The sequence below is a fragment of the Pinus tabuliformis genome, chromosome 3_1 (assembly GCF_031772625.1).
Source record: "Pinus tabuliformis cultivar Carrire ecotype Pingquan chromosome 3_1, CPIR1, whole genome shotgun sequence".
Lineage (NCBI taxonomy): Eukaryota > Viridiplantae > Streptophyta > Pinopsida > Pinales > Pinaceae > Pinus > Pinus tabuliformis.
Window position 1 is genome coordinate 171,209,844 of NC_142301.1, and position 26,408 is coordinate 171,236,251.

Here is a 26,408-nt window from a genome sequence, read left to right on the forward strand (position 1 = left end):
GTTTCATTTTTATGCATTCAAATTTTCCTGAGTTTATCTCTCAATGCCAATTTCCTAGCATCAATACTTCGCTGGAAGAGATTTGGGAGAGTTTTCCACATTGAAAAATGAGTGTCCTTTCCATGCAAGTTTGAAACCGCATGATATCTAACACACTGCAAAATAATACTCCTAGCTCTTGTTGTGTCTTTCTTCCTCTATGCAAGTGCTTGTGAATTTGATGTTGATGGTTTTGGAATATTATTAGTTTGCGTATATTCCAATACTCCATTATCATCCAAGAGAATTTCCATCCTATTTTTCCAAGCACAAAAATTTGAGGTGACCTCCAATGTATACTCAAGCCTCAATCCATTGAAAGACATTTTTCCCACACTGAAGAGAATCTGCACCAAAAACTATGCAAATGGAAATTTCCTTGAGAGGAGATCTACAACAAGGTTTCTATGTAGTGTTTCAAAGCTTTGATACCATGTAGAAATTACAAGAAATTTGCTACTGCTAATGAAATCAAACTGAAATCAAGAGACATAAATTTTTTCTACTATTCTGCGGAAAAGAAAACACAAGATAGAAACACATACAATAACATGAAACCATCAAAAAGCAAGGAACGCAATTATTTTATAGGGGAACCCAACTAGGAAAAACCTCTCCACTTCTTTGCATTAATTGAGATGAGAAAAAGAAATGATTACAATATCTTGCTTCAACTCTGAAGCACACCCTGCACTGTAAAATTGTTCTCCTGCTTCCTGACCTACTCTGGCCAACACTTAGCCAATTCAAGCCTCAACCAACTTCCTATTTCCTTACACAATCCTCGAGGAATTAATCTCTTAAATAATAGGGAAATTACCTATTTCCTTGCGCAAATCCAAGGGAATTGATCACCTACTTAATTTCCAAGAGTGTACACTCAACTAGTATACAATTGATGATTACAATGCTCCTTTTCCTCCAGTCCAACTAGGAAATTTGAATTTCATGCATGTCTAGGCTATTTTTGGCTGATTGACCAGATAATTGAGAGATTGGTGAGTTAGGTACTACTATAAATACTCAACTGGCCTTCAATTGAATCAACTAGTGACTAGAGATCAGTCAACTGAGTTCAATTGAAAATAATTGAACAAGATTGCTAAATTTTAGCAATCACTACATGCACAACTCTACTCCAAACCCACAAACTCGAATTTGCTGATCAAACTAGGTGACAAGAGTCATTCAAGCCAATTGCAATCCAAGTCATCCTGCTGATGTGGAAAATCGAGTTTCTCCATTTGACGAAGGCACTAGTCAAATGAAGCCTTTTCTTGCTACATTTTAACAAGTCAATCCCAATCGCTAGATGGCTTCCTAAAGTTATGCAGGTCAGTCCTCTATATGATGATTGCTCTTCCTTAGTTGGTCTTCTCTCACATACCACTTATTACAACTCCTCATGCCTTAGTTTCCAACACTTTACAACTCCTCACACATTTTGCTGAAAATCCACATATTTTGGATGAATTTTCCACAAAGTTGCTCCAAGCTCCACATAAGTCATTTCACACCCAACTCTGATATTTACCACTCTATCTTAGATACTAGATATGTGAGGATCACATAACATGGAGAGAAGTGATGGTATTTAAAGACATCATTGTTTGTTCCACTAGCCAACATGATGATAATCATTAATTTTTCTAGCATTTAAATAAGTCACAATGGAGACGAATATCATGGGAAAAACCATGGGTGCTTATATACTTGGAGCCAAAAAAACCACCAGTAACTTGATCAAGTCAAATTTACTCGAATAACCCTAACAACATTTTTGTGAAAAATTGTATTGATTTCAAAGGGGCTTACTTTTTCTCATTTTAACCCAATGAAAAATGAAACAGGCTCGCAAGCCCTCTTATACTTCATAACTGAAAACATGTAGACCCTCTTTTTGTTCACGAATTTTACATGTCAATCCCAAGAATAAAACAAAAGAGGAAACAAAATTATGTGCAAATGTATGCTACTGAAGTATATGTATAGGAAAATGTATAAGACCATAGTTCGAAATTGGTTGAGGACACTCGACACTCCCCAATTCTGAGCTACTTTGTTTCTCACGTTCCCACTGGGTGCCCTATGCTCCATTCCCTCTCCTTATAGATGGCAGACATCGTCTAAGGCCTTAGCGTGTCTCTCACTAGATTAGAAGGTTCCGCCACAATGAACCATAGGCGGTCGAGTTGAATTTATGATGGTTGCTACTGAAGATTTTCCACATCCTGCTAGTAGACAAGTGGTTAGCTAAGACAAAACCCTTTCTTTATGAGAAGATTCAACAAAATGCTCTGCACAAATAACACTCAACAAGAAACCAAAACACAGGTATTGCAATGCCCTTGACAGAACCAAGCTCCAACACCAACCTCCATAATAGAATGATCCAAGGCACTCAAGCCAATAGGCTACATTCAAGACATGAACCCACCAGTTGTCACTACACGACATGTTGGCCAGCAGAAATGTAACAGTTAAAGGGAGTGTTCGTAAGAAAGAGAGTCGTCCTCGACATCGCTTCGTCTCCCCCACACACTTTGTACGTACACATTTTTTTTTTTTTTTTTTTTTTTTTAAATATGTTTTTTTGTTATATATTTATATATTTTAATTATTTTATTTTATTTTAATTATATTTTGTATTTTTAAATTTAAAATTTTATTTTTATTTCATAAAATTTTAAAAGTATTATTAACAAGCTTTTAAATTGTTTTTTTTTTTTTTTTTTTTTTTTTTTTAATTATATATATTTGAATTTCTGTTTTTTTTAGAATTTTGGAATTAATATTATTTCTTAAAAAACAAATGTTTTGCAATAATTTAGAATAGAAAAGTGATTTTATTTTTTTTCTTTTAAATTGAATTTTTCCCCAAAATTTATTTATAATTTTTTGTAATGTAAATTATTAATAAAAATAAACAGATAATAATTAAACAAAAAATATATAATACTATTTGTGGAATTTATATTTTGTATTTTTACAGTTTCAGTACAATTTTATTTGTTGAATTCCACTTTAAAGAAATTGCTAGACATCATTGGAGACATGAACAATTGGAGCTACTACTAATAGGAAGCCCTTTTCTAGAAATATTGCCATGTTCACTTGGTGACTTAAGCAACTCGAAGGAATTAAGGCTCTACTTTTCCTAAATCTGAAATGGTTGCTTAAATCCAATGTATTATTGACTAAATTCAAAGTATTTGATTGTATATTATGAAAATTGTAATTTTAAAAGATTAAAGGAGAACCAAAAACATTAACATAACAGAGAGAGTGAAGAGAGTTAGGTTCTTCCATAGACAAAGTTTCTTGGTTTTTTTTCTCTGGCAATGAAAATGATAATGAAGTATTAAACATTGAAATATTAGAGGAGCATGTAACTCATTTGTTTAAGGTGTTTTCTCCATCTTTCATCATCTCCACATCCAGAATTGTAATGATTTGGTGAAGGTTGGAACATTGCCAAATACACATATATGAATGCAATTATCTCATTGTGCTAATTTGGTCTTGCAAATCTTTAAATGTTGAACATCATCACTTGCAAAAAAATTGAACGAACTGCCAAGTATTGAAGCATTGGTATCATTAGAGTTGAGGGCATCTATATGTGTGAAGCTAGAGAGCACACTATGTTTGGCGTAGATGTCAAAACTTTGATTACTAGATGTTAGTTGGTTCCATGAGATAGAAGATGTTAGTTGATGCCATGAGATAGAAGAGTTGAAAGGTATTAAACATTTAAGTTTAAGTTTCTTGAAGCTATACGCCTCTTTATGTCCTTAACTGTAATTTAGTAGTAGAATACATGATCAATTTCATTAGTGATTAAATCATCAATCATCGACTTAAGAAGACATTCCAATTATGTGAAGAGAAATTTGATTTTGCAATGAAAACATTTAATAATTATTGTCGTAATTATAGTCCTCTCTTGAGGCTGCAAATGTGATTGTTTTATGGGCTAATTAATTGAATAAAGGTCATTTAGTATTTATGTTTCTAGTGTTGTGCAAAAAGAATAATAGAGATATCTAAACTATCCATTCAAATTTTGAGCAATTCATTTATTTAGCCACAAAATGTTGGTTAATAATTTCATCCACTAGTAAATATATTATTCCCTTTTCACATATTTATTCATGAATATTTGAATCCGATCTAATCCCATTTTATTTAAAATTTCCATTTTTCAAGAAATTTGTACCAACCAACTTGAGAATAGCAATAAGTTATTTTTTTTTTCCTCCAAGGAGGGGGTGGGGGATTTGAAACAACCAAGATGAGAATGATAAACATATGTTCATAAGTGGAAATATAATATTTTAAATTTATCATTTAATTTAAATATTGTTATTTTTTGGTTTGAGGCTTTCACAATTTTATTAGGGTAAGAAGGATGATTAAGTTTGGTATTGCTGGTATTTTTTTTCCAAATAAAAATCACCATATTTCTATTCAAATGTGGAATGAGAATTACTTTTCTCATGTGTGTACTTCACCTGTGTAGAAAATCCACAAAATTTTGATATGTTAATATGTGTAATATGAAATAATTGTTTTCTCACATAAACACAAAATTTCTCTACTAGATACAGTGGAATAAGAACAAAAATAAAAGCACAATCAAACATTTTAAAAACATAGAATTATCTAGGGAAATCCCAACTAGGAAATCCCTCTTCTTGATGAAAATTTCATTGATAGCAAAAACTGAGTAATTGATCTCTTACAAAATACAACTGTTTCAATCGGAAAAACACACTTGTCTTTCCTACTTGATCTAAGCTTGAAACCCTTGCAAGACTGCTAATATCTATTGCCCTCTATCAATTTGTGCACAAGATTCTCTTGCACACTCTTCCTCTCACAAGCTCCATGCTCAAACTCGTGCTTCCTATTGCTTGGTCTCACCAACACAATGAATAACATGTGCCTTCGTTCCTCCTTTTAAAGGCAATTTGAATGGTAAAAATAGTGAATTTCCTAATTAAGGAATGATTTTTTGATTGATTGAGTTAGCATGAGTTAATTGCTCATGCAACTCGTCCTATTTCAAATCAACCACTTGAAAATCAATCACTTGTGTTTTTCCTCAATCAACTCACACTAGAAAATCAAGAACTCGACTTTCAATTTTAACACGTGAGTTAACTGCATCCTAACTCATCGTAATTTTTAGGGACTAATTCCTAAACTATAGGAACTCGTCCTAATTTATAGGGAATCTCCTATTTTTTAGGAACTCGAATCACGCACAATAAGGAACTCATTCTAGTTCCTATTATTAAGGCACAAATCAAGGAACCCTTTTCTCGCTAATATTTTCAACACACCCTCGTAGTGAGGAAGTTGTTCCTGGAAGAACCTCATCCACCTGGATCTTTCTCTAACATTACCATGTTCTCCACTACTACTGCTTCTCCCTCTGAACTAGAAGGATACCTTGCTTTATTCTGTGGAACCTGCTTTGAATACCTATCATTTCGATGGATGTTAGCCCTCTGTCACGTAGAAATGTTACTATTAGGTAGAAGTAGGGTGGAAAATCTAAAAGGGCTTCTCTAGAGGACACTTTATCCTCTCCAAAAGCCTTAAATTTTGAGGATACGATGGACTGGTCACATTCTCCTCTTGTTGTGATGGTCTCTACTCAGGTCCTTAGATAATTATCGCCCTGTTCTAATATGAGATCATGATCAAAATGTCATTAAACCTTTAGGGTCTTAGGGGATCCCCAAAGTTTCTTTCCCTCAAACATTTGGTCAAGGAAAACCGTTCTTTAATTGTTCTTAGTCAAGAAACCATGGTGATGGTCGAGAAGGCCTGGCCTTATTTTTTAAAGTTATGTTTGGGTTGGAATGTTTGTGCTACTGATTCATGCAGTCAATCGGGTTGATTGGTAGATTTGTGGAACCCTCAACATTTTAAAATTTTTGCCTTTCAAACTTGCATAAGGATTCTACTGTTTGGTTTTACTAGAGGTCAAAGATACCAGCCTCACATTTGCAATGTGTATGCTCCTTATTATGCTAGAAAGGAATTTTGTCTTCGGATGGACTGTGGTGGTCTGCACAAATTGGGATCACTTATTTTATGTGGTGATTTGAATTTAATAGTGTTTGCATAAGAGATATGGGATCATAAAGGGAAATTGGATCCATTGAGCTATTATTTTAAAGATCTCTTCAGCCAAAACCACTTGGTTGACATCCTTCCTGATCCTCTCGTCCCAACTTGGAGGAATGGTCGCATAGGGGAGACAGGCATAGAAAAGAGACTTGATATATTTATGGTTCATGAGAACCATATCAAGAGGCTTGGTATATTGAGATCTTGGGTTTTCTCCCGCTGGCATATTATATCATGATCTTGTTTTTCTACAGTGGATTGGGGATCTTGAGTGGCATGGTCTCCCTTATAAATTTAATCACTCATGGTTGAAGGAAAATGATTTTAATGATATGGTTCGAGATATCTAGTGCATACCTCACAATGTTTCTACAATGTTGAAGATAGAGATGAATCGATGCGAGATCTATGAACTCAATTGGAAATTTAAAGTGTGGGAAAGACATAAAAAGAAGAAACATTTACTAGAATTGAGAGATATTGATAAGACAATTCGGGATTCCATGTTCCATCTTCACAAGGTTTATTTTTGACGTAAGAAAAGGAGGCTATTATGGCCCTTGAAAGTCGTAAGAGGGAGATATTATGAATTCATGAGAATGAATAATGTCCTAAAATTCAAGCTATTTGGTTGTCTTGTGGTGGTAAAAATACAAAGTGTTTCCATCAATACGTGAATAATTGACGTCACAAGAGCACCATTTGGGGGATGATTGATGGCAAGGGCCGTTGATTGATTACTCCCTAGGAACTTCAACAAGGGGTTCTTGAATATTTTGTTGACTTGGACATAACAAATCAAATGGAAAATATTCACATATATCCAAACATGCTTAGTCTAGAGGACTATTAGAGAAAATTTCAGCCTAAAAGTGGCCTCCCAAGGATAAATAATAAAATAATAGTTAAAATAATAAAATAAGAGTTGTGAATGCTGGAGGGAAAAGACGAAAAATACTATCTTTAATTGTATTTTTGGCTTCTCGCCTTATAACTTTACTCAAATTTCAAGTGTAAACACTAGTTAGATGCAGAATTAAATTCCACATCTAACGAGTACCCGTTTTACATACTTCTAAGAAGGCCCACATTGATAAAAATTAAATATACATTAAAAAATACATTAGACACACTTTTTTAATGTATCTTAAATTTTTGTCAGTGTAGGTCTTCTTAGAAGTTTTCATAATGGGTAGTTGTTGGATATGGAATTTAATTCAGCGTCCAACGAGTGTCTACAATTGAAATTTGAGTAAACTTATAGTGAGATAAATAAAAAATACAATTGATTATTTTTTTCCCTCCAAAATATTTACATGTACCTCTTTTTAAATTTAAAGGATTTTGATTGGTTTGCATATTATGTACATGAAAATTTCATGGGCACTTTTAGGATGAAATTTCCTCAAATGAATCAATGCATTGGCATGCCTATATCTATTGATGAAGTGGAGATGGTACTAAAAAAATTTGCGGAGGACAAGAGAACTGGACCAAACGATTGGATGGTAGAATTGTTTTTACACTTCTTTGACATCATGGGTCCCAATCTTCTCCAGATGGCAGAGGAATCCCATAAACCATGCATAATTTATGGGGCCATCAATTCCACTTGTGTTGCTTTGATTCCAAAAGCCCTGATAACAAAATCTTTTGTTTATTTTCATCCCATCTCTCTTTGCAATACCCTCTATACACTAATCTCCAAGATTATTGCTCTACGCATAAATAATACCCTTTCTAGTTCATTTTTGATGCACAATTTGGGTTCCTAAAATATACATTGATTCAAGATGTTGTGGTCATTGCTTAGGAATGCATTCACTCCATAAAGGTAAGGAAAAAACAAGTTATGTTAATGTAATTGGATCTAATCAAGGCATACGATTGTGTGGAATGGGATTTCGTGGGAATGATCTTACATAAAGTTGGTCTATCTATGATGATCGTTGATTGGATCATGGCTTGCATTACTTCGGTAAATTATGCCTTTCTAATTAATGGTGTCCCAACAATTTTTTTTAATGCATCTCATGTCCTTCGTTAGGAATTTTCACTAGCCCCTCTTATTTTTTTATTAGTCATTGATGACCTACGTAGAAGAATTACAAAGTGTCAAGCTCTAGGATACTTCTCCAGTTTCAAGATCACCTATAATATCTCTATCACACAACTTATTTTTGTGGATGATGTACTCCTTATGGGAGTAATTATTGTTCTAGATTGGTCCTATCTGCATCAAAGCATCTCCTCATTTGGTCAAGCATTAATACTTTACATGGATAAAAAAAATCACAATCAATTCCCGCTTCACCGAATGATTATGTTATCATGCATATTTCTCATGTCTTTGGGATAGATATTATTCCTTTAGACATACATTTCAAATACTTGGGATTTATTTTGAAGCCTAACAAATATGGGATTAAGGACCATAATTGGTTAATGGAAAAATTTGAACGAACACTGTCTCGGTGGTCCCACAAATGGCTTACTATGGGTCGCAGGCTAACGATCGTCTAATATGTTCTTCAAGGAATATATGTTTTCTAGATGCATCTTTTCTTGCTGCCAAAGGCTATTATCAAATGAATCCTAATCTTCTTTGGGCCCAATTGTTGTTATAATCTTAGGAATAATGCTACATCCAAACCTTGTTTAATGATGAACAACATTGTTACACCATCCTTCTTGTTAACTATAAGTTGATCTCTTTTGATCTTGTGTCATGGCATCATAGGCTACTTCACTTGGGAGTTCTTCGGACCCATTCACTACAATATCCCTTAGCTCTTGTGCATGTAATTTAGTTATCATCTTAATGCCTCAATTTCATTATTTTACCCAACAAAAATAAGGTGTGGCAGAAGATAATAATCACTAAAGAAATCCATACTCATAAAAAATGAAGAATAGCATTGTTTGAATCTCCTACTCCACACTATAACAACCTATTTTTTTTATCAAAATGAAAATAAACCATAAACCCTTATATTTTTCTCAATATTTTCTTCAACTTCCTTTCTTAACTTTTCCCTTCATTAATATACCTTTTCATACTTTTTATACCATATAAAAAAATTCCGTAGTACATAAAGAGGTGAGTATCTAATTTTTAATGAACCATTGATGAGGGATCAATATTTTAGCTAAAAAAATGAAAGTGCTTAGAATTGCTTCACATCTAAATGACTGGATAGAGTTCGTCTCTAGGATTCCAACACCGTGAATGGTTCGAAAAATCGACATCGTATGCAAAAGTTAGAGCTTCTGAAAGTTTGGTAAAAAAAAAGCCCCGCAGGGCGAGCCCCCACCTCATGCTGACCAAGCGCTCAAACCAGGAGCTAGTGGCCAACTGTTAAGCGGGATTAGTGTGCCACTAATCATTTTAGAATTTCATTAATCCATAATTAAGTTTGCGGAATTTATGGCAAAGCCACTAAATCCAGAACCACCACCAAACTTGGCAGACTTAACTAGAGTCTCTCCAGATTTAGCGGAGGTTTTCTAGGAAAAATTGTGTTTAGCCATAACTTACTCAATTCTCAGCCAAATTGAGTAAATGAATAGTCATTTTTGGGTAATTGGAATGCTAATAACTCATTTGAGCAAGTTTCAGAGGTAGAAGAGGTCATCTATAGGTGTTTTTGGTCACTTTAAGATTTTTGAAGCCTAGGGCCACCAGGTGTTGGAGGCCATTACCAGAGCAGTTGGTAACCAAATTGAGTAAAAAAATAGTCATTTCTAATAGATTTGAATGTTTTGAACTCATTGGAGTAGGTTTTAGAGGCAGAAGAGGTCATCTACAGGTGGTTTTGGTCACTTGAATATTTTTGGAGCCTAGGGCCACCAGGTGTTGAAGGCCATTCCCAGAGCAGCTAATAACCAAATTGAGTAAAAAAATAGTCATTTATGATATATTTGAATGTTGTAAACTCATTGGAATAGGTTCCAAGAGAATTGGATGTATGTAACATAAATTCGAGCACTGTTGAAGCTAATACAAAGGCCCACACTATGGAACTGGACCAAGGAGATGTAGCCCAAGAGGGGTGAACTCCAACAAAAAAATGTGTATTGAGCTCTGTTATTTGTACTTGTTGTGTTTTTATATGTTGTTGTTCATCCATTTAAATTCACGCTTTTAAGTTCATGCAAAACACTAAATTACACTAAGTTAGATGAATTGACAATCACATGCTCATGGATAAACACTCTATGGATAAGCAAACCAAAGAAAACAAAATAAATTATGTCTGGAAATGATACTAGCACAACATTAAAAAGCAATCAAATTCAAATCAAGTTGGTACCAGAGCACAAGGTTTCTTGTTTTATTTGCTTGAAGGGTTTAATATTTGCAATTGTTGTTATGATTACAAGGTTAAGTTGCAGAGAGGAGAAGGGAAGCTACTGCTAGCTAGTCCTGAGATTAGGACAAGAAGGAAGAAGGCTGAGAAAGTATCACCCAATCCCATAGGACCACTCAAGGCAGCACCTGAATCACCTCAAGTTCCATCTCCATCAGTTGAGATAGAAGAGACATAGATTTAACAAGAGGCTGAAGTGATTGAAGAGGTACAATCAGTACAAATTTCTGAGTTGAATCCATAGCCATTATGTCTGGAGGAAGAGAGCATGAAGGTCCCTCTTCAGAAGAGGAATAATTCAAGAAATATTTCTATACTTTGATTAAGATGCTTAATGTCCTCTATGAAGAGAGGAACACTAGAATGGTTGGAGAGAGTTCTAAACCTCCACATGGAGGAGGAAGCTTAGATGACAAAAAAGATGAAAAGAAGAATTCCAAAGGGAATGGTGGAAATCCACCTCCATCTCCACCATCCTCATCATCTCCCTCATCATCTTCACCATCTCACACAACATCATCTTCCACTACCACCACTGCCCATACTCATTCCAAAACCCCAAAAGGGAAAACTCCATTACTGAAATTGGACATAAAATTCAAACTTCCCATGTACAATGGAGAAGTGAATGCAGAAAGGTTGGCAATTTGGATTCGACAGTTGGAGGTATACTGTAGAATTCAAAACCTTTAAGAAGACAATATAAAGATCCAGTTGGCTTCACTGAGGCTAGAAGGAGCTGCACTAGTTTGGTGGGAAGCAAGGACTCAAGAGGAAATGTGAATCCATGGTAAGATATCCATTTCTTGGGTTGAATTTATTTCTACAATTAAAAGACAGTTTTATCCTTTAGCCTATATGCAAAAAGCCATCATGAGTTGGCAAAACTTTAGGCAGCTTAAAGGCCAAACAGTCCAAGATTATACACAGGAGTTTAGGAAAAAGGCTTTGTTATTAGGAGTAAACTTGAATTCACAAGACACACTCTTGAAATATATTGGAGGTTTACATTCCTATTTGCAACATACTATCCTTATGTTTAACCCAAGCAACTTAGATGAAGTATGTGTGCAAGCCACGCATCTTGAGGCAAGGGGAAAACAAAACATAGAGGAGAAAGGTGAAAGTGAGGGTAAGGGAAAAGAGAAGGGAGGAAAATGGAAGGGAAATAAGAATGCAAGTATAAGAAAGAGAGGAAAAACTCACATGCAAAAACTATTCAAAGACTGGCCATGATGAAGACCATTGTTGGCAACTTCATCCAGAATTAAAACTAGATATATTGAAAGCCAAAGAGAAGGGCAAAACTATTGCTATAGCTGAAAAAGACTTAGGGTCAGATTCAAGAGATGAGACAAAAATTACAGCTATGGGTTTGAAAGGTCAACATGTTGAAAGCACTAGTTCCTCAAATAGTCACAACATCACTCCAAATGAAGAGAAAAGGGAAGAGTTGTTCACTGTCAGAGTAATCTCAAATCATACCAAGATTGATGCACTCTTTGATAGTGGATCACAAGAAAACTTGATTTCAGAAGACTTAGTTAAAGAGCTTAAACTTAAAACCATACCACATTATAAACCATACCCTTTGGGTTGGATAGTTAAGGATGGCAATTGACAGGTTTCAAGGAAATGCATTTTTATATTTGCTATTACTGCAAACTTTGTTGATGAAGTCGTGTTAGACATGGTTCCACTTGACATTTTTGGAATTATCTTGCGAAGTCCATATTTGTATGACAAGAAAGCGGTGTTTCATCACTATGAGCACAAATATCATTTGCTTAAAGATGGGGTGAAGTATATTGTGAGAGCTCATCGCAAGAAACTAAACATTTCTTCAGTTAATGCAGGGAAAATAAAGAGGCTAGTGAATGCGAGGCAGAACTTGACATTGTTGATGATAAAAAAAAAAAAAAAAAAAAAAAAAAAAAAAAAAAAAAAAAAAAAGATGTTTTGAATCATACTTTTCATAAATATGCTTATATTTGTAATGAGTTGTTTCAAAATGATAACAAGGTGCCTTTCAAAGAAGCTGAAAAACATTTGCAGTAGCCAACATTGGTGTTGAGCAGTGTTGAAAACAAGGTGTCGGTGCAAGAAGTTGCAAAGGTCAGAGAGAAGAGGACAAAGCAGCTTGGAAAAGAAGCCATGGGTTTCACAAATGTTCATTGCTAGTTTCCAAAAGGCACATTACAATGGCGAAGAAACTTGGGCAAGAGTCGACTCAAGTATAAGGCAAAAGAAGCTAAAAATCGCCATAGAGACAAAGTGCAAGGTGAGAAAGATTCCAAGTTTCCTTTGATTGTTGACCAAGGTAGGAACAAGATGTTTTCTGCAAATTCAGAAATATTGCAACATGACGGTGTCAAAGACAGCAATAGATGGTCGTCAGAATCAAGGAAAATTTTGACTTTTTATGAAAAGCTCCAAATGATGAAATTAGGAAAATTTCAATGGATAAAGACTGGAAGGATGAGGGAACAATCCCCTCATCAACATAAGCATTGATCAAGAGAGATTTTGGGGTCCAAAAGGCTTCTAGTGGGGAGGAATGATCAGGTATCATTGTTTTAGCTAAAACATGAACGTGCTCAGAATTGCTTCAGACCTGAATGAATGGATAGATTTCGTCTCCAGGATTCTAACGTCATGAACGGTTCGAAAAAAGGACATCGTATGCAAAAGTTAGAACTTCTAAGAATTTAGTATAAAAAATGTCATGCAGGGCCAGCCCCCACCCCATGTGACCAAGCACCCGAACCAAGAGCTAGGAGCCAATTGTTAAGCGGGATTAGTGCGCCACTAATCATTTTAGCATTTAATTAATCCATAATTAAGTTGGCGAAATTCATGGTGGAGCCACTAAATCCAGAACCGCTACCAAACTTGGTGGACTTAACTGTAGTCTCTCCAGATTTAGCGAAGGTTTTCTATGAAAACTTGTTTGAGCCATAACTTACTCAATTCTCAGCAAAATTGAGTAAATGAATAGTCATTTTTGGCTAATTGGCATGCTAGGAACTCATTGGAGTAGGTATCAGAGGCAGAATATGTCATATATATTTATTTTTGGTCACTTAAATATTTTTGAAACTTGGGCCCACCAGGTGTTGGAGGCCATTACCAGAGCAGTTGGTAACCAAATTGAGTAAACAAATAGTAATTTTTGATATACTTGAATGTTTTTAAATCATTGGAGCAGGTTTTAGAGGCAGAAGAGGTCATATAAATATTTTTTTAGTCACTTGAATATTTTTGAAGCCTAGGGCCACCAGGGGTTGAAGGCTATTCCCAAAGCAACTGGTAACCAAATTGAGTATAAAAAAATAGTCATTTCTGATAGATTTTAATGTTTTAAACTCATTGGAATAGGTTACAAGAGCATTGGATGCATGTAACAACAATTTTAGCACTATTGAAGCTAATACAAAGGCCCACACTATGAAGCTAGACCAAGGAGATGTAGCCCAGGAGGGATGAACTCCTTCAAAAAAAAATTGTGCATTGAGCTCTCTTATTTGTGCTTGATGTGTTTTTATATCTTGTTGTTTAGCCTTTTAAATTCAAGCTTTTAAGTTCATGCAAAACACTAAATTTCAATAAGTTAGATGAATTGATAGTCACATGCTCATGGATAAACTCTCTATGGATAAGAAAACCAAAGCAAAGAAAATTTTATATCTAGAAATGATACTAGCACATCACTAAATAGAAATCGAATTCAAATCAAGTTGGTATCAGAGTACAAGGTTGCTTGTTTGATTTGCTTGAAGGGTTTAATAGTTGCAATTGTTGTTATGATTACAAGGTTGAAGTTGTAGAGAGGAGAAGGGAAGCTACTGGTAGCTAGTCTTGAGATTAGGACAAAAAGGAAGAAGGTTGAGAAAGCATCATCCTCACCCATAAGACCACTCAAGGTAGCTCCTGAATCACCTCAAGTTCCATCTCCATCAGTTGAGATAGAAGAGGCACAGATTGAACAAGAGGCTGAAGTGATTGAAGAGGTACAATCAGTACAAATTTCTGAGCCTGAATCCATAGTCATTATGTCTGGAGGAAGAGAGCATGAAGGTACCTCTTCAGAAGAGGAATAATTCAAAAAATATTTCTATACTTTGACTAAGATGGTTAATTTCCTTTATGAAGAGAGGAACACTAGAATGGTTGGAGAGAGTTATAAACCTCCACATGGAGAAGGAAGCTCAGAGGACAAAAAAGATGAAAAGAAGAATTCCAAAGGGAATGGTGGAAATCCACCTCCATCTCCACCATCCTCATCATCTTCACCATCTCACACAACATCATCTTCCACTACCACGACTGCCCATACTCATTCCAAAACCCCAAAAGGGAAAACTCCATTACTGAAATTGGACATAAAATTCAAACTTCCCATGTACAATGGAGAAGTGAATGTAGAAAGGTTGGACAATTGGATTCGACAGTTGGAGGTATACTGTAGAATTCAAAACCTTTAAGAAGACAATATAAAGATCCAGTTGGCTTCACTGAGGCTAGAAGGAGCTGCACTAGTTTGGTGGGAAGCAAGGACTCAAGAGGAAATGAAAATCCATGGTAAGATATCCATTTCTTGGGTTGAATTTGTTTCTGCAATTAAAAGGCATTTTTATCCTTTAGCCTATATGCAAAAATCCATCATGAGTTGGCAAAACTTTAGGCATCTTAAAGGCCAAACAGTCCAAGATTATACACAGGAGTTTAGGAAAAAGGCTTTGTTATTAGGAGTAAACTTGAATTCACAAGACACACTCTTGAAATATATTGGAGGTTTACATTCCTATTTGCAACATACTATCCTTATGTTTAACCCAAGCAACTTAAATGAAGTATATGTGCAAGCCACACATCTTGAGGCAAGGGGAAAACAAAACATAGAGGAGAAAGGTGAAAGTGAGGGTAAGGGAAAAGGGAAGAGAGGAAATTGGAAGGGAAATAAGAATGAAAGTATAAAAAAAGAGAAGGAAAAACTCACATGCAAAAACTATTCAAATACTGGCCATGATGAAGATCATTGTTGGCAACCTCATCCAGAATTAAAACTAGATAGATTGAAAGCCAAAGAGAAGGGAAAAACTATTGTTATAGCTGAAAAAGAATTAGGGTCAAATTCAAGAGATGAGACAAAAATTACAGCTATGGGTTTCAAAGGTCAACATGTTGAAAGCACTAGTTCCTCAAATAGCCACAACAACACTCCAAATGAAGACAAAAGGGAAGAGTTGTTCACTGTCAGAGTAATCTCAAATCATACCAAGATTGATGCACTCTTTGATAGTGGATCACGAGAGAACCTGATTTTAGAAGACTTAGTTAAAGAGCTTAAACTTGAAACCATACCACATTATAAACCATACCCTTTGGGTTGGATAGTTAAGGATGGAAATTGAAAGGTTTCAAGGAAATGCACTTTTATATTTGCTATTACTGCAAAATTTGTTGATGAAGTCGTGTTAGACGTGGTTCCACTTGACATTTCTGGAATTATCTTGGGAAGTCCATATTTGTATGACAAGAAAGTGGTGTTTCATCGCTATGAGCACAAATATCATTTGCTTAAAGATGGGGTGAAGTATATTGTGAGAGCTCATCGCAAGAAACTAAACATTTCTTTATTTAATGCAGGGCAAATGAAGAGGCTAGTGAATGCGAGTCAGAACTTGACATTGTTGATGAAAAAAAAAAAAAAAATAGATGTTTTGAATCATACTTTTCATAAATATGCTTATATTTGTAATGAGTTTTTCAAAATGATAACAGGGTGCCTTTCAAAGAAGCTGAAAAACATTTGCAGTAGCCAACATTGGTGTTGAGCGGTGTTGAAAACAAGGTGTCGGTGCAAGAAGTTGCAAAGGTCATAGAGAAGAGGACAAAGCAGCTTGGAAAAGAAGGCATAGGTTTCACAAATGTTCATTGCTAGTTTCCAAAAGGCACATTACAACGGCGAAGAAACTTGGGCAAGAGTTGACTCAAGTACAAGGCAAAAGAAGCTAAAAATCGCCATAGAGACAAAGTGCAAGGTGAGAAAGATTCCAAGTTTCCTTTGATTATTGACCAAGGTAGGAACAAGATGTTTTCTGCAAATTCAGAAATATTGCAGCATGACGGTGTCAAAGGCAGCAATAGATGGTTGTCAGAATCAAGGAAAATTTTGACTTTTTATGAAAAGTTCCAAATGATGAAATTAGGAAAATTTCAATGGATAAAGTCTGGAAGGATGAGGGAACAATCCCCTCATCAACATAAGCATTGATCAAGAGAGCTTTTGGGGTCCAAAAGGCTTCTAGTGGGGAGGAATGATCAGGTATCATTGTTTTAGCTAAAACATGAAAGTGCTCAGAATTGCTTCAGACCTGAATGAATGGATAGATTTCGTCTCCAGGATTCTAACGTCATGAACGGTTTGAAAAAAGAACATCGTATGCAAAAGTTAGAACTTCTGAAAATTTAGTATAAAAAAAGCCGTGCAGGGCCAGCCCCCACCCCATGTGACCAAGCACCCGAACCAAGAGCTAGGAGCCAATTGTTAAGAGGGATTAGTGTGCCACTAATCATTTTAGCATTTAATTAATCCATAATTAAGTTGGCGGAATTCATGGTGGAGCCACTAAATCTGGAACCGCTACCAAACTTGGTGGACTTAACTGTAGGTCTCTCCAGATTTAGCGGAGGTTTTCTAAGAAAACTTGTTTGAGCCATAACTTACTCAATTCTCAGCAAAATTGAGTAAATGAATAGTCATTTTTGGCTAATTGGCATGCTAGGAACTCATTGGAGTAGATTTTAGAGGCAGAATATGTCATATAGATGTGTTTTTGGTCACTTAAATATTTTGGAAGCGTGGGGCCACCAGGTGTTGGAGGCTATTACCAGAGCAGTTTGTAACCAAATTGAGTAAACAAATAGTAATTTCTGATATATTTGAATGTTTTTAACTCATTGGAGTAGGTTTCAGAGGCAGAAGAGGTCATCTACATATCTTTTTAGTCACTTGAATATTTCTGAAGCCTAGGGCCACCAGGTGTTGAAGGCTATTCCCAAAGCAACTGGTAACCACATTGAGTAAAAAAAATAGTCATTTCTGATAGATTTGAATGTTTTAAACTCATTGGAATAGGTTACAAGAGCATTGGATGCATGTAACAACAATTTTAGCACTATTGAAGCTCATACAAAGGCCCACACTATGAAGCTGGACCAAGGAGATGTAGCCCAGGAGGGATGAACTCCAAAAAAAAAATTGTGTATTGAGCTCTATTATTTTTGCTTGATGTGTTTTTATATCTTTTTGTTTAGCCATTTAAATTCAAGCTTTTAAGTTCATGCAAAACACTAAATTTCAATAAGTTAGATGAATTGACAATCACATGCTCATGGATAAACTCTCTATGGATAAGCAAACCAAAGCAAAGAAAATTTTATATCTGGAAATGATACTAGCACAACATTAAATAGAAATCAATTTCAGATCAAGTTGGTATCAAAGCACAAGGTTGCTTGTTTGATTTGCTTGAAGGGTTTAATAGTTGCAATTGTTGTTATGATTACAAGGTTGAAGTTGCAGAGAGGAGAAGGGAAGCTACTGGTAGCTAGTCTTGAGATTAGGAAAAAAAGGAAGAAGGTTGAGAAAGCATCATCCTCACCCATAAGACCACTCAAGGTAGCACCTGAATCACCTCAAGTTCCATCTCCATCAGTTGAGATAGAAGAGGCACAGATTGCACAAGAGGCTGAAGTGATTGAAGAGGTACAATCAGTACAAATTTCTGAGCCTGAATCCATAGTCATTATGTCCGGAGGAAGAGAGCATGAAGGTACCTCTTCAGAAGAGGAATAATTCAAAAAATATTTCCATACTTTGACTAAGATGGTTAATGTCCTCTATGAAGAGAGGAACACTAGAATGGTTGGAGAGAGTTCTAAACCTCCACATGGAGAAGGAAGCTCAAAGGACAAAAAAGATGAAAAGAAGGATTCCAAAGGGAATGGTGGAAATCCACCTCCATCTCCACCATCCTCATCATCTTCCTCATCATCTTCACCATCTCACACAACATCATCTTCCACTACCACCACTGCCCATACTCATTCCAAAACCCCAAAAGGAAAAACTCCATTACTGAAATTGGACATAAAATTCAAACTTCCCATGTACAATGGAGAAGTGAATGCAGAAAAGTTGGACAATTGGATTCAACATGTTATCACAAAATCATGCCCCTGATAGGCTGATGATCAGGAAGACCTTATGTAACTCTTTCAAACCAACTTTTGGCTGAGGCATAGCCTCCTCAACCGGATAGGGCTCTCTCAAAGGTTAATGATTTTGATAAAGATTAGATGGCTAACTCTATGAAACAAGTGAAAAATATGAATGGTTGAACATGATCAGTAAACATCCATTGGGCTTATGGAGTCAACAACACCTCAATATAACAATGAACTCAACCTTACATGGAAGTCAGGGCATTCAGCATTTAAACATTCAGAACATAAACTCATATGGGACCACACAGTTCATAAATGTATACAGGAAGTCAGAGCACATTCAGTGAATTCTGAGTGATTATACATCCATACCACTGTAAGAATTAAGAAAATGACAACATCACATATTCTGAACATAAAAAATCCTTCATGAATCCTGAGAAGTAAAGTCAAGCATGTATTACTGAAAATGAGTCTTACATAGGCCAAATACAAGCTTTTCCATAAAATTTCCAACCCTTTGTACATCAGATGTTCTTCTATATATAGAGCTCTTTACATGTTTAGATTCCTCTTCTAGGAAGAGGAAAATTCGAATTCTACCTGACCTAACACCTACCGACACTCAAAACTAACTATTAAATTCAAATGACACCTAACTAGCAGTCCCAGAGACCTAATACAACTAGGAGTGTAACTCCTTATCATGATTACAACAACATTATCTAAGCATTAAACACTCCTTTTGACACATAAAACTCCATGAAGTCGAATTTGATGAAGCCCATAACCTTCCAGCTGGCCCTTGATGACTCATCCTTTTGTTGTTCCTAGAAACTAGGAAACTGTCCCTTGCTCTGTTTTGGCTGAAAAATAGGTCTTGGGACAGAGCTCATAACTTCTCATAAACAATGTATTTGGAAAAACGCAAGGAGGCTTTTGTGAACCAATCCGTGCTTAATAAAAAACTATCTTGGTTTTTTGAAACACCTTTCCTACCGCCCAGAATGTGTCTTTGAAAAACCTGTGTCAAACAGAGAAATATGCCTGTGAAAAACTTGCACCTACAGCAGTTTCGTAGCGCAAGTTTTAGTCACCCGTTTCTCCCAGCTCATAATGGATTTGAAGAAAGTGGAAGAGGTTTTTGTACTTTAGTATCTTAGGAATGAAAACCTCTTTCAATTTTCAGAGATGAGTTTTCAACTGCTCAGAAACTCTTCTAGAAGTTGACTGGTAAAAACAAGAAGACAGTTTGAGTGATAAGTTGACTGATAAAGTTTGGAGTTCAAAAATGTCTCTCCTCTACTTGTTTTTCCCATGCTGAATGTTTACACCTTTTAAATGATTCTTTGTAGAGGTTCTCCTTCAAGAAGATTTGCCTTTTTCTTTCAACATTGGTCCATTAAATCATAATGTGCAGTGACAGCAGTTTCGTAGTGCGCTACGAAACTGCTGTGTGAATCAAAAAACACAGTTTTTTCTCAAAAATTATTCTTCTTGTGATTTCTTCACAGCTTCATCTTATGCCAATAGGCCACATATCTTTGACATAATTCATCCATAAACAGCTTCAAAAAGGTAATGTTCTAACCAAAATTGTGTTAAGACTCCAATCACTTACTGCCCGGTTCTTTTATGCTAAGACTGTCCTCCTGGTTTTCTCAACTGAATTTGCAGGTCCTCAACTGTCTCTTCATCATCCTGATTTTAGTTCCTAATTTCCATTGATCATTCTGATATATTTTGCCTTCTTTATTGTAGGGACAATCCAAGTGAAATGTTGAGCATGGCTGTCAACTAGTTCATGTCTTGGAACTTTTACATCTTTCCAAATGACTTTTACTCTTTTGAAATTGGCTTCTGGTTACTCTTCTTTTCTTCAAACATGTCTATGAAATCCCTACAAGGAAACTTGAAGATAAACCTGCACTTTATTGGTTTGAACACTACCTTGCTTGAATTTGAAATTGATAACTGCCTCGCTTTAGATTTCAAAAAGTTCTGATGAGTGTCATCCTTAAGCTTGCCAATTGTCTTCTTATGCATGAAAGAAACACAGGAGAATAACCAAGACCAATTCTCCCTTACCTTACCCTTTTCCTTTGAAATCTTTTCAGTGATAACACGACAGTTGGAGGTATACTGTAGAATTCAAAACCTTTAAGAAGACAATATAAAGATCCAGTTGGCTTCACTGAGGCTAGAAGGAGCTGCACTAGTTTGGTGGGAAGCAAGGACTCAAGAGGAAATGTGAATCCATGGTAAGATATCCATTTCTTGGGTTGAATTTGTTTCTGCAATTAAAAGACAGTTTTATCCTTTAGCCTATATGCAAAAAGCCATCATGAGTTGGCAAAACTTTAGGCAGCTTAAAGGCCAAACAGTCCAAGATTATACACAGGAGTTTAGGAAAAAGGCTTTGTTATTAGGAGCAAACTTGAATTCACAATACACACTCTTGAAATATAGTGGAGGTTTACATTCCTATTTGCAACATACTATCCTTATGTTTAACCCAAGCAACTTAGATGAAGTATGTGTGCAAACCACGCATCTTGAGGCAAGGGGAAAACAAAACATAGAGGATAAAGGTGAAAGTGAGGGTAAGGGAAAAGGGAAGAGAGGAAAATGGAAGGGAAATAAGAATGAAAGTATAAAAAAATAGAAGGAAAAACTCACATGCAAAAATTGTTCAAAGACTGGCCATGATGAAGATCATTGTTGGCAACCTCATCCAGAATTAAAACTAGATAGATTGAAAGCCAAAGAGAAGGGAAAAACTATTGTTATAGTTGAAAAAGACTTAGGGTATGCCCTAAAACTGTTTCTACTTGGCTAAGAGCTCGTCTTCATTGAACTTAAGGAAACATCTTAATGTCCAAGGCATTAGACAAGAGAAAAAGCCTGCCCCTTTACAGACCAACAACAAGTAATTTTCCTTTGCATGGTTTTCCTTGAATTTCAATGATTAGTCAACGTGCATTCATGAACAATAGACAATCATGGTTGTACTCACCACTGGTTTGACAACTGAGTTATGATAGGTTTTCCCATTGTTATTTAAATAAATAATTAAATAAACATTGACTCACAACTAGTACTGATGACCTTGACCATGGTTGGTTCCCCGCTTTATGGCGACTATTCTTGATGGTGGCAGAGGTTGCAAATGACTTGTTCCTTCAAAAATGGCTTTTTAAATGACAGTGGGTCTGCAAACTCTCTATGCATGTCTATATCTCGATTTCTTGCTAAGTAGAAAATTGAATCTAATTTTATTAGCTCATATAAATATACAACATGATTTTTCTAGCTCTAATACCAATTTGAAAAATAAAAGAGGAACAAAAGAACAACAATTAAACGCCCACAATATCATAACACAATAATACATTATAGAGTTATAACCTTGTACCCCGAATTCATTAAATTACTTGAAAATACCAAATTAAATAGACCCAAAAATATAAAAATATTTTAAAATTACCTTTACAAATACACTACCTTTAATTTACATGAATAATTAATTACTTTTAAATTTAATATCTACTAGTAAACTCTATGTTAATTAACACCCTCCAACCTATACATACATATATATTTTTTCAAGCCTTCATATAACATTATTACTAGTTTTTAACAAGTGCTACATAGTAGCTAGTACCCGTGGCGTAGTTTTAGTTTACATGCATAATTAATTAATTTTAAATTTAAACTCTACTAGTAAACTCTATGTTAATTAACACCCTCGAACCTATACATACATATATACTTTTTCAAGCCTTCATATAACTACATCGTACCTAGTACCTGTGGCTTAGTTTTAGTTTACATGCATGATTAATTATTTTTAAATTTAAACTCTACAAGTAAACTCTATGTTAATTAACACCCTCCAACCTATACATACAAATATACTTTTTCAAGCCTTCATATAACATTATTACTAGTTTTTAACAAGTGCTACATAGTAGCTAGTACTTGTGGCTTAGTTTAAATATAACTAAATTAAAGTAAAATATTGAATTCAAGTTAATGTTAACGTTTAGAATCTAGACAGATTAGGTTTTAATGATTGGTAAAATGAGGTATTTTTTTAATTGTAATTTTGCTATATATATATATATAATAAAAACCGTGTTGGTTTATCACGTAGTAATTTTAATTTAGTATTTATAACGTTTTACCGATTTTTTTTATTGATATTAAATAAAATTATATAATTGATTCTATAGATTTAGATTTTTAGTCCTAGTTATTAAAGTATTGCGGAAAGCATAAATAATGGTGGCTAATAACATTGGTAAGTGTATTTATTTATATTTGGAATCCATTTTTTATGCAAATACTTGCTTAAGTTATGGTAGGTAGTAATTGATGGAAAATATTTTATATATGTAAGTAAGAGTTATTTACAAGGATTTTAATTTTGGTGGTTTCCTATGAAGTTTTAAAATGAAAACTCTAAACACACATAAAAATCAAACGTTGTGATACAATTAAGTTTTTTTTAAATCTTGTCCTTAATTAATTTGAAAATAAGATTAACTTTAAATTTTTAATTTTTTATTTGTGTTATGTATTCCATGTGATATAAAAAATAAAAAATGTCATTAAAAAGGGTACATAATGGTTATTTATCCACAATAACCTAAAATAATCATTTACTAAATTTGACTAATTTTTTATTAAATGATATTGAAATAGATGTTTTCAAGGCTTTGAATAGAGTTGATTAACATCAATCTTACCTAAAATAATCATTTACTAATTTAATTAATTTTTGATTAAATGATATTGAAATATAAGATTAACTTTAATTTTTTAATTTTTAATTTGTGTTATGTATTCCATGTGATATAAAAAATAAAAAATGTCATTAAAAAGGGTACATAATGGTTATTTATCCACAATAACCTAAAATAATCATTTACTAAATTTGACTAATTTTTTATTAAATGATATTGAAATAGATGTTTTCAAGGCTTTGAATAGAGTTGATTAACATCAATCTTACCTAAAATAATCATTTACTAATTTAATTAATTTTTGATTAAATGATATTGAAATAGATGTTTTCCAAGCTTTTGAATAGAGTTAAGTAAAATGAACCTCAAAGACCGCTTTTAAGTTTGTAGTTAAAATTAAAATTAATATATCTTTTAATTAAAAAATTTAGAATTTTGATTGATAATAATAGATCAAAGCCCAAAAGATTAAAAGTTTTTAAAATAAATAGTTGTTTTTCAACATTTATTTTTTAAACTTTCATGATGATGATGATTAAGGTTTTCCAAACTTTTACATATATAAATCTCTAAATAGTTAGTTTTGATGTTGTCTCCTTGTTCACTTGCATCCCTATTAATGAGGCCATGATTGTGATCAACCGCCTAATGGATCCTGACACGGCTAGGTTGGTTGAGATCTGTCTCACTTCAACCTTTTTCAGTTTTGAAGGGGAGTTCTTTGAGCAAACATGTGGGGTTGCTATGGGATCCCCCCTTTCCCCTGTTGTGGCTAATCTGTTTATGGAAGATTTTGAGTCCAAAGCTTTGAACTCTTCCCGGCTCCTTCCTAAGCTATGGAAGAGGTTTGTGGATGACACCAATGTCATTTGGTCTCATGGCCAGGATGAGCTTGATCTCTTCTTTGATCATCTTAACAAGCAGTCCTCAGCCATTAAGTTCACTAAGGAACAGGAAGTTGATGGATGCCTTCCTTTCCTTGATATTCTTATTTCTAGGAATGAGGATGGCTCCCTGGCCCATCAAGTTTTTCGAAAGAAAACTCATACGGAGCAGTATCTTCATGCCAGTTCCCACCATTTCCCAGCTCAGAAGATGGGGGTTCTTAGTACCCTTGCTACTCGGGCCCTGAGGATCTCGGACAAGAAGAGCTTTGAGAAAGAAAAATCCCATCTGCTGGATGTCTTTGTGGAGAATGGTTACAGTAGATACTTGGGTCATAGGGCTTTCCTTAAAGCTTCCAAGAATTCTCTGGTGAAAAGAGAGCCAAGAGATCGTGTTCCTGGTGTCCTTCTTCCTTATGTTCAAGGGACCACGGATAGAATTGGTAGGATTCTCAGGAGACATAGTATCCCGGTATCCTTCAGGCCCCTGAACACCATCCATTCGTCTCTCAGATCGGTGAAGGATCCCATCGACCCTAAGGATATGAAAGGTGTTTATTTGATCCCTTGTTCGTGCGGGACCCCCTATATTGGGGAGACTGGTCGTTCCATTAATCAGAGGATTAGTGAGCACGCAGCGGATCTGAGGCATAGGAGATTTAAGTCTTCCGCTTTGGCTGAACATGCGGAGAAAACCAATCATCATGTTTGTATCGAAGAAGCGAGTGTTATTGCTAAGATTCCGCATTTCCATCATCGTAAATTCAGGGAAGCGCTAGAGATTGAAAAGAGACCTAGTAATCTCAATAGGGATGATGGTTGGAAAGTCAGTAGGTGTTGGGTCCCTGCCCTCTCCTCCTAGTGTTTTCCGTCCTCGTTGGTTTTTATATTATTCTCCTTTTTTATGTTATCGTCATTATTTCACCTCTCCTAATTTTATCTATGGACCTCAGTGTAGCTTTTTCTACTTATATTGCTTTTCTATTTTACTATTTAACTCGCTATTTTTATTGTATTTAACTGTATACATTACTCTATACACCTATTTTTTCCCTTTTATTTTCTTACTTTATTTGTTATTATTATTATTATTATTATTATTAATTTTTATTAATTTAGTTATTTTAATTTATTTTTTATTATTATTTTAATTTTATTTATTTATTTATTTATTTATACTATTATTTTTATTTTTTCTTTCAGTTTTGTTTTATCCTCATTTGGTTATTCAATTTAATTTTATTCTTTTTATTTTTATTTTTCGTATTATTTGGTTATTATTTTAACTCACTTATTAATTTTTAGTTTTAATTAATTAATTTATTATTATTATTACTATTATTAATATTATTATTACTTTTTATTAATTAATTTATTTTTATTTCTATTCTTATTATTTATTTTCATTTAGGTATTTATTCTTTACCTTTGGTCATTCAGTTAGGTTTTATTCCCCCTTTATTTATTACTTGATTACTTTATTTGTTATTATTATTATTATTATTATTATTAGTAATTATTATTAATTTAGTTATTTTAATTTATTTTTTATTATTATTTTTATTTATTTATTCATTTATACTATTATTTTTATTTTGTCTTTCAGTTTTGTTTTATCCTCATTTGGTTATTCAATTTAATTTTTTTTTTTTTTATTATTATTTTTGTATTATTATGGTTATTATTTTAATTCACTTATTATTTTATTATTAATTTTTAGTTTTAATTAATTAATTTATTATTATTATTATTAATATTATTATTACTTTTTATTAATTATTTTATTTTATTTCTATTCTTATTATTTATTTTCATTTAGGTATTTATTCTTTACCTTTCGTCTTTTATTCCCCCTTTATTTATTATTTGATTTCATTATTCTTAGAGCTTTATTATTATTTTTCATTACTAAGTTTTAATTTTTATTAATTAATTAATTAATTTATTTGTTTTATTTTTATTTTTACTATTGGTATGCGTTTTATTCCATT